Genomic DNA, 11230 nt, shown 5'->3' with positions numbered 1-11230 from the left:
ACTCAAATCCAAGTGGATTAAAGACCTCAACACAAAACCAGAGACACTAAGTCACCTAGAAGAAAAAGTGGGGAAGAGCCTGGAACACATTGGCACAGGAGACAACTTCCTGAACAGAACACCAACGGCCCAGGCCTTAATGTCAACAATTAATAAATGGGACCTCATGAGGCTGAGAAGCTCCTGTAAGGCAGGAGACACTGTCAAGAGAACAAAGCAATAGCCTACAGACTGGGAAAAGATCTTCACCAACCCTACATCTGACAAAGGTCTAATATCCAAAATATATAAATAACTCAAGAAATTAAACACCACCAAACCAAATAACCTAATTGAGAAACAGGGCTTAGAATTAAACAGAGAACTCTTAAAAGAGGAATATCAAATGGCTGAGAAACACTTAAAGAAATGCTCAATGTTTTTGATCATCAGAGAAATGCAAATCAAAATTACTCTGAGATTCTATCTTATACCCATCAGAATGGCTAAGTTCAAAACTTAAAGTGATGCTACATGCTGGTGAGGATATGGAGAAAGAGGAACACTCCTTCATTGCTGGTGGGAATGCAAACTAGTACAGCCACTTTGGAAATCTATCTGGCACTATCTCAGAAAACTGGGAATAAGGCTTCCTCAAGACCCAGCTATTCCACTACTTGGAATATACCCAGAAGATGCTCCAGCACACAACAAGGACATATGCTCAACCATGTTCATAGCAGTCCTATTCATAATAGGCAGAACATGGAAACAGCCTAAATGTCCATCAGTAGAAGAATGGATAAAGAAACTGTGGTACCTTTACACTATGGAAAACTACTCAGCTATTAAAAACAAGAAATTCCTGTAATTTGTAGAAAAATGGATTGAACTAGAAATGATCTTAATGAGTGAGTTTACCCAAAAGCAGAAAGACTCAAATGGTATATACTCACTTATAACTGGACACTAGCTCAAGGGGCACGTCCCATGAAAGTGTTCACTTACCAGGAAAGTGGGACAGAGGAGAGGACATCCTATTGGGACTGTAGATGAGTGAAGTATTTGAGAATGGGGAAATAGAAGGATCCAGAGGGTCCTAGAAACCTACAAGAAGAACATTATGATGGGTAGTTTCCCTCAAACTATGGCACCAGCCAAGGACAATACAGGCCATAAACTTCAAACCCTTAACCAGATCTAGCCAATGGACAGGACAATCTCCACAGTTGAGTGGAGAGTGGGGACTGACTTTCATACGAACTCAGGTGCCCCATATTTGACTACGTCCCTTTAATGGGGAGGCCTGGTGGCACTCAGAGGAAGGATAGCAGGCTACCAAGGAGAGACTTGATACCCTATGAGCATATACTGGTGGCGGAGGTCCCCCCAGTCCCAGTCATAGGGGAGGGGAGTAGGGAGTAAGCGGGAGGGAGGGAGGAATGGGAGGATACAAGCGATGGGATAACAATTGAAATGTAATATGAATGAATTAATAATAAAAAAGAAGAAAAATCCTAGCACTCAGAAGGTAGAGGAAAGCTGACCTCTCTTGGTTTAAAGCCAGTCTGGTATAAATACTGAGTTCTAGGGCAACCAGAACTACATAGAGAGAGACCTTGCCTCAAAAAAAATCAATCAGCAAATAAGTAGAAAACACAATCTTGTGATGTCATTAAATATATTACAGAATTGGTGAGCACACATACACAAGGCAAGGGATGCTTCTATCATCTTCATTTTGGCCGATCAGAACCTCTGGGGACTCATTTTTAAGTTTTAGTTAGATAGTGTGTTATAGGCTAATCACTAATATTGCTAATACAGTAATTCAAATTAATAAAATGAGAGGGTAATTGATAAGGATGAGTGGGTGTGAGAAGAGGCACTTGGACTGGGGAAGGCGCTAATGTGTAGTATACATATGTTAGAAGAGGCCCCTTTCACAAGAAAATATTACAGACTTAAAATTGTGTATGCTTCCCTTTGCTTATTAACTGGTTGACCAATATCTCCAAGCAACAACAGTCTCAGGCTTCCTTCACTGTGGGAAACCTTTGTAGGTTAAATAATTTTACTATGTGCAAAGAATGACAAAACTTCTGTACATTTTGGGTAATCAAGAAATTCACTGCGTAACATATTTTATTGCACAAAGCCAACTTTTATAGTAACAATGATTATACATGAATTATAATATAGAATGCCATGTTGGATTACTTCAATATCTTTAAGATATATTATTAATTTTTATCATAGAGCATATAATAAAATAATTGACATGTTAGTAAATATGACACAATTTTGCAGAAGCATTTATTGATCCAGTCCTTGATACCCAGATATTAAGCAATAATATTTTCCCTATCCATCATCCTAGAGTGCCCCACAAAATGCCAAACAGGAATCTATGACTACATAATATTTCAGAAAACCATAATATCCATGCATTCCTGATTAAGCAGGTAGACCTGCTAATGTTAGACAACTGAGGCTTTAAAAAAATTCAAATAAGGGGACAGAGGAAAGAAAGTAGAGTACAAGAAGTGAGCACTAGGATTTGGAATGAGAAGATGTCTCTTAGTGTCTCTGATGTCCCTTAGGAAGAAATGGTACCCAAATGGTACCTTACATAATGGAAAAGAATACCCTTGAATTTATAGCTTATATTTTTACAGAAAGTAATAAACGTATGTAGGAAATTTTAAAAATATTTATTTGTTCTTTCTCTCTGTTTCTCTTTTCTGCCCTCCCTTCCCACTTCTGTGTGCGTGCGTGCATGCGTGTGTGCGTGTGTGCATGCGTGTGTGCGTGTGTGTGTCAGAGAGAGTGTGTATGTACCACAGTGATCATGTGTTGGTCAAAGGACAATTTGTGGAGTCTGTTCTCTCCTTCCACCTTTCTGTGGATGCCAGGAAGCCACACAGATCTCCAGGCTGGCACAGCAAGGGCCTTTACGTGCTGAATCATCCTGCCAGTTTCATGTTTTGTCTTTGTTATGGCTTAGTGAAAATTATTCTTCCTAATGTCAATTCAAGTTAACCATTTTTTAGCTAATGAAAATTCATCTTTTACATATTTATTTCTAAAATATAGTTAATATTCAATGTCCTAACATTGAATGAGTGTCTCATTGGTTCTTGGATGGAGGCAGAAAATGAATCTCCATTTTTTAGCTGGCTGTAAACTGATCATCATAGAAGCCCCAAAGATGATGGAGAGAAATGAATAGTTAGATCTTTTCCTAAGTGATATGAACCATATGGTAATAAGAGATATTATATACTCAGAACCAAACTAACAAATGAATGAATGAAGCAGAAGATAAGAACTACTGCATCTGAAAGGAAGCCTTCTCTGAATTGTGGCTTTATTGGCCCTGAGATAGTGGGTGCCTGATAGAGATCATAGTATCTTTATACTAAGGATGATTTACATGGACCTATTAGTCTATACGGATATGGAAACAATTTGCACAGCAAATCTGAATGCTCCTCAAACAGCATCAGTCACGTTGATTGCCATTGGTACATTAAGAACCTCTGAGAGTTCACATCAGTCATTTATAAAATGTTGCTCTGATAAGGAGTCCTGAGCTGATGTCTCCAGAAGTAGGGTGTGTTTTCCTCTATCTGGGGCTCAGGTGCTTGCTCAGAGGGTAGGATGTTGCATTTAGGTGCCTGCCTGTTATGTTTGGGTGATGAAAAGAAAACATCTCTGTGTCTGTATGTCTGGCTCTTTGTTGTATGTATGTATATGTGTTTTACTATGTACACATGTGCTGTATGCATGTATATGTGTGGTGTGTGCATGTGTATATGTGCTGTATACATGTATTTGTGCTTATGCATGTATGTTGTATGCATGCCTATGCATGTGCCATATGTGCATACATGCTGCATGCATGTATATGTGTGCCGTATCATGCATGCATGTGTTATATACATGTATATATGTGTGCTATGTGAGTGTATACATGTTTTGTACACATGAACATGTGTGTTGTATACATACACATATTTGTGTGTTGTGTGAATGTATATGTGTGTTGCATACATGTACATTTGTGCTGGTGCTTGAGCAGGTTGAGCAGGTGCATGCATGTGGAGACCTAAAGTCCATAAAAAATGTACTCTTTTCTCTGTCTCTAATTTTTTGAAACAGAGACTCTCAATGAGCATGGAGACGGGTGACTGACTAGACCAAGTGACCAGTGCCTTCCAGGGACTCTCCTGATTCTGTCTCCCCAGCACTGAGGTAACTATGGCAGTAGTACGTCTGGACTTTTACATGGCTTCAAACAATTTGGACTCAAGCCTCCTGTTTGGTGACAACCACCTCACTGACTAAGCTATATCTCCCTGGCTCCCAGTTCTATATATTTTTATGTCTTTCCTTTTCAAATAAAGTGTACTTGTTGGGGGTGCGATATTGTCAAACGTTGTTTCTCTTCTTTGAAAGGCATTAGGCCAGAGCCCCTGGGTGCCATTGAATACTGAAGGATGAAACATTCTGTCTATTTCCAGAAAGTCTCTTTAGGACGCCATGGCTTCTGATTTTCTGCCTATGGGAGATCACTGAGGGTGGAGGTGTAAGGTCTGGCTTCCATGCAGGCTCTTGTGTGAATGTGAGTGCGAGTGATGGTGTCACAACTCTCCAGAAACTGTCTGTGCAGATGCTGTGTCTGTCTTCACGGCACCAGTAATTAAGGGTTCTCTGACACCGGGCTTTCTATTTCAGGAAGGCTTATCAGTTTTGTCTGGTTTAACTTTTTTCTTGATAAAATATGATACTGCTGTTTATAATTGGCCACCAGAGTGGCCAAGGGAATGCAAAGCTTCTGATGTGTGCCTTTCTGACCAAGGCTTTCTGAGTAATCCTTCAAGGTAGATACTCACATGATCAATATTTTAAAAGTACAACTCAAATATTTTAAACTATACAAAATCATTGGCTTTGTATTTAAAATCTCTTCTTTGAACGCATGCTGCTCATGTCTCATCTACTCTCAAGTATGGTTCATAAGTTCACAAGACCGCTGACCCCTTGCATCACAACAGCATGTGATGTCTCTATGGCAACAGGTGTAAGAGAATGGATGCTGCTGGCTCTGTTCATGTATAATCCTAGAGATGCTAGCCCCATTAAAGTTTTTATATTCCCCACATAGCATTTTTAGTAAGTATGTTAACTCCTTCAGTGAGTAAAGGAACTTAAAATGTGAAAAGTTTTTATAACCCGAAGTGTGGGAATTATGAGGCGCTCACACTTCTCAGGAGTGTGAACCTGCCCTTTCCTTTTGTGTGCATGCCTTGCTTTGATCACTCATGTTAAGATCTGTAATGAAGCCACTTCTTAGTAAACTCCAAATGTGCTTCACAAAACAAAATACCACAACAAATGATAGTATGTATCATAGGTGCTTACTGACAAGTGCTTTGATATTCTCAATTACTGAGTTATGTCTTCTTTCCTTTTTAAACCTAGTCAACACTCATATATTTTATGTAATTATATTTTATTATATTTGTGTTTGCCTAGTTGTGTGTCTGAGCAAAATTTTGAGGTATCAGTTCTCTTCTTTCACTATGTAAGTTCTGGGGATTAAACATAGGCCATGCAGTTGGCTGCTGAGCTCTGAACAGCCCTTATGCCGTTATTTTTAAAGTCGGTAAATGCTGACTCAAGTTGCCTTGCCACTGGAATGGCATGCCATAGGCACATGGAGGAAATGATTTTCTCAATTTATAATACCACCGAGCTAAAATCTTTCGAGTAATGACACCATTAACAAAATATTTTGAATGTTTAAGAATTCAGATGGAAAACTGAATAAAATTCACAAACACATGAGTTTTGTATTTAGTTTAGTGGCAGAGGACCTGCTTAACATGGAGAAAGCCCCTCTCGGTTTGATCTCCATTACCACTGAAATAAACTAGAATGCAAAGGAAATAACCACTTACACATTGGCATCATAGGAATAATAAACAAACTACGTGGCCCATGTGGAACAGCTCTAAGTTAAGTGCTTGCATATATGTGAAATACTGTAAAATAAAACAATACAAATCACTGTGCTTTGTGATATTTTAACAGGTTGAAAACTTAGAAAAAAGTTAATCTCAAAACTAGGAAAGCTGTCTGTCTGAAACACCATTAATAAGTCATACACCATTTTCCCTTCTCAGTGGTTAGTTCTGTTGATTGACAAAGGCCCTTTGTTGGAAACAAATGTCTAAATATAAGTTTTGGGTACATATCACTTGATTATTCATTTACTAAGGTCTGATCTCACACTTTGCCAGAATAATAGAACATCTACTTGTAATAGGCACATGGCCTACTGAGATCGGCAGTGTCAGCAGCTCTTCCTTATAGTTTGTTATGACCCATGTAATATAAACAAAAATATACTATATAAACTTAGTGGATAGATAATTTTTAAATGGATGATTATTATCTATCACAAAGGATAGTTCATAATAATAGCAACCAACCAACTAAAATTGGTGAAGGGCTTGCATAGTCATTTCTCAAGGAAAACATACACATGGGCAATAAACCTGGGAAAACATATTTAATATTATTCATCTTTAGGGAAAGATAAGTTAGGACCACAAGGAGATAACGCTTTACCATAGGACAGATAACATTAACATCAATGAAGACATTGAAGGCTTCACATGTACATTATGGGAACATAAAGTGATAAAACTGCACAATATGTTTGGTGGGTCCTTAATGAATGAAAAAGAAAACTTTAATATGATCTACTAATTCCATTTCCAGAAGTTTATGCAGAAGAATATATTTAAGCACAGTACACAAGTTTCACTCTGTGTGGACACAATGCTGGTATCCCGTCTTGTGGGGGTCTTGAAAGTCCCTTCAGATAATTAGAAAAAGCAGTGATGTCTGTAAGTCCATGTTGTGGCTCAGAAGTCACATCTGTAAGTCCATATTGGGGCTCTTTCATTTTGGTGTTAGTTCTAAATGTAATTTTGTGCTAAGATGGTCTCCAATAACATCGAGGCAAAGTCCAGCTCAAGTCTGTGAGTCCATGCAGAGAAGTTTTCAGGAATGATCTTGAGAAGATCTGGCACTAATGCCTCGATGTGTGATCTTTTCCCCTTTGTACTGTTACAAGGTTGAGGGGTAGAGAGCAGGGAAAATGCATTAAAAATACAGACTTACAAACAAACAAAGAACCACAAGAAAGAACTTTAAACAGGCATTTGTATATCTGTGTTATAAGGGCCATCATTAAAATAACTAAAAGATAGCAACAACCCAAGTGCCTACCTGCTGATAAATGAAGGAAAAAAGTAGAATATGCATGAAAACAGAATATTATTAATTCTTTTTTCTTGCAGTCTGAAACCAATTATTTATTATTTTCATTGAATTGTTTCAATACAATTTCAAACAAATGCCAATTAGAAGACAATGCCCAAAATCTCTGAAGAAGCAAACTCCAGACAGGAAGGAATGCCAAAATGATCACCTTCCATTCTAGCACCAGTACTTCTGTCTGTAATGGTGCCAGTTGGCCAGCCATATCCAGATTTCTGAGTATTTACCACATCATCAGTGTTCAGAATGCTCCTTTGCACAATTTCAGTTGCTAGGGTCAAAGCACTAACTGACACCATTTCCTCCAAAATGTTAGAAATTCCATCCTTTCAGACATCGATGCCTGTAGTTTTTCTTTTTCAGGCATGCTGGTTTCTTACTTCTGTTACCATAGATATGGGATTCAGGCCACCATTTTCAGCTAGGGTAGATGGAATGACTTCCACAGCATCCGCGAAAGCATGAACACAGTAGAGTTCCGAAGTGCTCAATGTTCGAGACTTCTCAGTCAGTCTCAGCATCAACTCTATTTCTGGAGCACCACCTCCTGCAATAAGAGCTCCCTTTTTCACTATGCAGTGGATAACACAGAGAGCATCATAAACAGGACACTGAGCTTCTTCAACTACCAGTTCGTTAGGACCACGGACAACAATTGTGAAGGTTTTACCTGGGCTTGTACAACTTGTAACCTTGAATAGTTGTCTGTAACCATTTAAACTGACTTCCTTGGCTAACTCAGCAGAACCCAGCATGCCAGGAGGGAACTGGTCAATACGAGCAAGTAGTTTGGTTCCAATTGTCTTAGAGATGAACTCCATGTCTTCTCTTTCAGTATCCTTATCCACCATAATCTTCATCTTATTCAGAAAATGTAGGCAGAATCACTAAGTGCCTCTCTGAGGATTGACTTCCGCATGAGAAGGGCATCCCATCCTGTCTTCCTAATCTGCTTCACCAGATTTAAAATATAGGCTTTCTCTTCTCAAAGCCCTCGGTCCACCTGTGCATAGTCAGATACTATCCATTATCTGTTGTATGAGCAGATCAGCAAAACTGAATAAGCCCAATTGTAGCCTTTTCAACCCCTGTTTTGCCAGAATTTCCCGCTTTCTGGGGTAAGAGCAAGAAGTTCCATCAGCTCAGAGTCAACTGTTGTTCCACCAAGCTTCTTAAACAATTTTAATGTCGATAAGTTCTACACTGGTAGCTGTGGCTTGGTCAATCACTTTCGCCACTGCAACAACACTCTTTGGAGAGACAACCTTTGAATTCCATGAAGTGGTTATGCTATTTAACAGAGTTTCTCTATTCCTCAGTTGCACAGGTTGAGACATGTCATTAAGGATTTCAAGACCCTTTTCCAAAGCTTTTTGGAATGGCTTAGAGATGATGTTTGGATATATAACTTTCTGCAGAAGCTTAGTACCAGAGTCTGAAAGAGAGCGAGCATGGGACATCCCTTTTGAGCTAGTTTCCAATTATAAGTGTATACTCACTTATAATTGGAAACTAGCTCAAAAGGCACATCCCACAAAAGTCTTCACTTACTAGCAGATTGGGATAGATGTGAAGACATCCTATTGAGACTCTAGGTAAGAGAAATATAGGAGATGGGGAAATAGAAGAACCCAGAGGGTACTAGACACCTACAAGAAGAATACCATGATGGGTGGATTTGGACCCAGCGGGGTCTACTTAAACTACTGTACCAACCAAGAACATTACATGCAGTAAACATCGAACCCCTACTCAGATCTAGCCAATAGACAGGACATTCTCCACAGTTGTGTGGAGAGAGGGGACTGACTCTGACATGAACTCTGGTGCCTCATATTTGACCACTTCCCCTTGGTGGGGAGGACTGGTGGCACTCAGAGAAAGGATAAGCAGGCTACGAGGATGAGACTTGATAGGCTGTGACCATATGATGCGGAAGGAGGCCCCCTTCTGTCACAGACCTAGGGGAGGGGAATAAATGAAAGAGGGAGGGAGGGAGGAACAGGTAGATACAAATGAGGGTAAAACATTGAGATGTAATTTGAATAAATTAATTAAATAAAAAAAAAAGAAAGCCAGCAATGATAACAACTGATATGGTCCCATCACCTGCTTCTGTGTCTGGACCTTTAGCGAGATCCATCAACTTTCTGGCTGCGGAGTGCAATATTTGTATTTGTTTCAGAATAGTGGCACCATCATTTGTAATGGTCACATTGCCTTTTCCTTCTTGAATCATTTTGTCCATTCCCTTAGGTCCAAGGCTTCCTCTAAGGGCATCAGCAACCGCTTTGGCCACGGAAATGTTGCTGAAGCAGACCTGGGCCGCTTTGTCACAGTCCTGGTAGGTGCCTTTCCCACGGCCGCAGGGGCTACATTTTCTGGTGTTGGCAAGCTCTGCGAGATTTGGGAAGACTGATGGACATGGCTCCTGGCCTGCTGCGGAGTGAAGGTCTCTGGCCGCCTCATCTATAGACCTTCCAGAAAGCAATGCCGGTAGAGAAAGCAGAAGCCGAAGAGCTGTTATTAATTCTTAAAGAAGAAAATTCTGACATGCAGAAGAAAAAGACGTAATTTGGATGGACCTTGAAGACATTATCCTAAGTGAAATAAAGCGACAACCAAAGTAATGATTTTGTTTTGATTTACCTATGGAAAGTGTCCAGAAAGTCAAATCCAGGCTGGTTGATGCCAAGGCTGACCATTTGAATTTAGGCTTCAAAACCAACATGGTAGAAGGCAAAAACTGACACGCACAAGTTGTCCACTGAATCTACATATGAGCTGTGCTGTGTATGTGTGTTCCTTCTCATGTGCGCACATGCATACGATTAATGTTAGAATAGTAAAATTGAAAGGGATAGAGTAGAATAGAGGTCATAGGAGCTCACTGTGAGAGAGAGGGAGGGAGGGAAGGAGGGAGGGAGGGAGGGAGGGAGGGAGGGAGGAAGCGAGGAAAGGATACGATTGTCCTAGAGGAATTTTATATTTCCAATTCATTTTTCCTTTGAGAATTTTATATTTGTAAGGTTTACGTTTAAAATGTCTTCACATTTGTCAAGGCTGTTATCCATGACTGCAGACCGAATGCTCGTAGCCCATTGAATGTTAAACATCAAAGACAGACCTGTTCCTTCTCCCTGGCACATACCACCACATTTCCCCTATAATTGCAGTCATCCCTCACAGCCAAAGCTTCAGGTGTTTCCCACTACCTCTGTGCTCTTCTGAGATTGCCTTCATGTGCTTGCCTGTGAGGGTGTGACCTGTAGCCGCATGGCTGTGTTTTGTTAGCTGCCTGGAGAAATGAAAGGAACCCTTTACTGAGCAGCTACCCCAGAGAAGATCTTCCGCCAAGGCTTGGGACTCTCTGGTCTAATATGCTTCCTGTTAGTGCAAAAACCCCGAAGCTGTACAGGGGACCTCATTTCACTGCACTGCCGGTGACATGGTTCTCAAAGGCCTGTGTGTTGGTGCTGAGGATGTGAAAATGAGTATGGTACATCTCCTTCTGCCGGAGGATTTACATATTAAACGGTAGGGCAGGTAAGTTTCTTGTTTCTCTTTCAAAATGCATGCAATGGAGTTCAGCGACAGAAAACAATATTCTCTACGGTCTGGAAGCACCTGTGATCCCACGTGTTCCTGTGCTGAGATGGAAGGCAGGGGCAGGGGCAGGGGCAGGGGCATGCAGCTAGCCTGGCCTACACTGCTGCAAACAACCAAAGGACTCTGGGCCTCCAAATGAGCATTATGCCATTCATGTGCTGGCATTTACACATATAAACATATATAAACACATATGTACATCATATATAAATACATATATTCACACATATACATCATTTTTAAGCATACATATATGGTTAAAAAGGTAAAACGGGTTTTAAGAAAA

The 11230-nt window shown here is 40.1% G+C and overlaps 1 pseudogene; it reads right to left on the bottom strand.

Annotated features, from left to right (window-relative positions):
• Nucleotides 1–7418: 7418 nt before the first annotated feature.
• The window catches only part of LOC127204740 (T-complex protein 1 subunit delta-like), a 76708-nt pseudogene continuing 72896 nt past the window's right edge, over nucleotides 7419–11230 (bottom strand).

The sequence above is a fragment of the Acomys russatus genome, chromosome 20, assembly GCF_903995435.1.
Source record: "Acomys russatus chromosome 20, mAcoRus1.1, whole genome shotgun sequence".
NCBI classification, from domain to species: domain Eukaryota; kingdom Metazoa; phylum Chordata; class Mammalia; order Rodentia; family Muridae; genus Acomys; species Acomys russatus.
The sequence above is the reverse complement of the archived record's forward strand: the minus strand, read 5'-3'. Positions and strand labels throughout refer to the sequence as shown.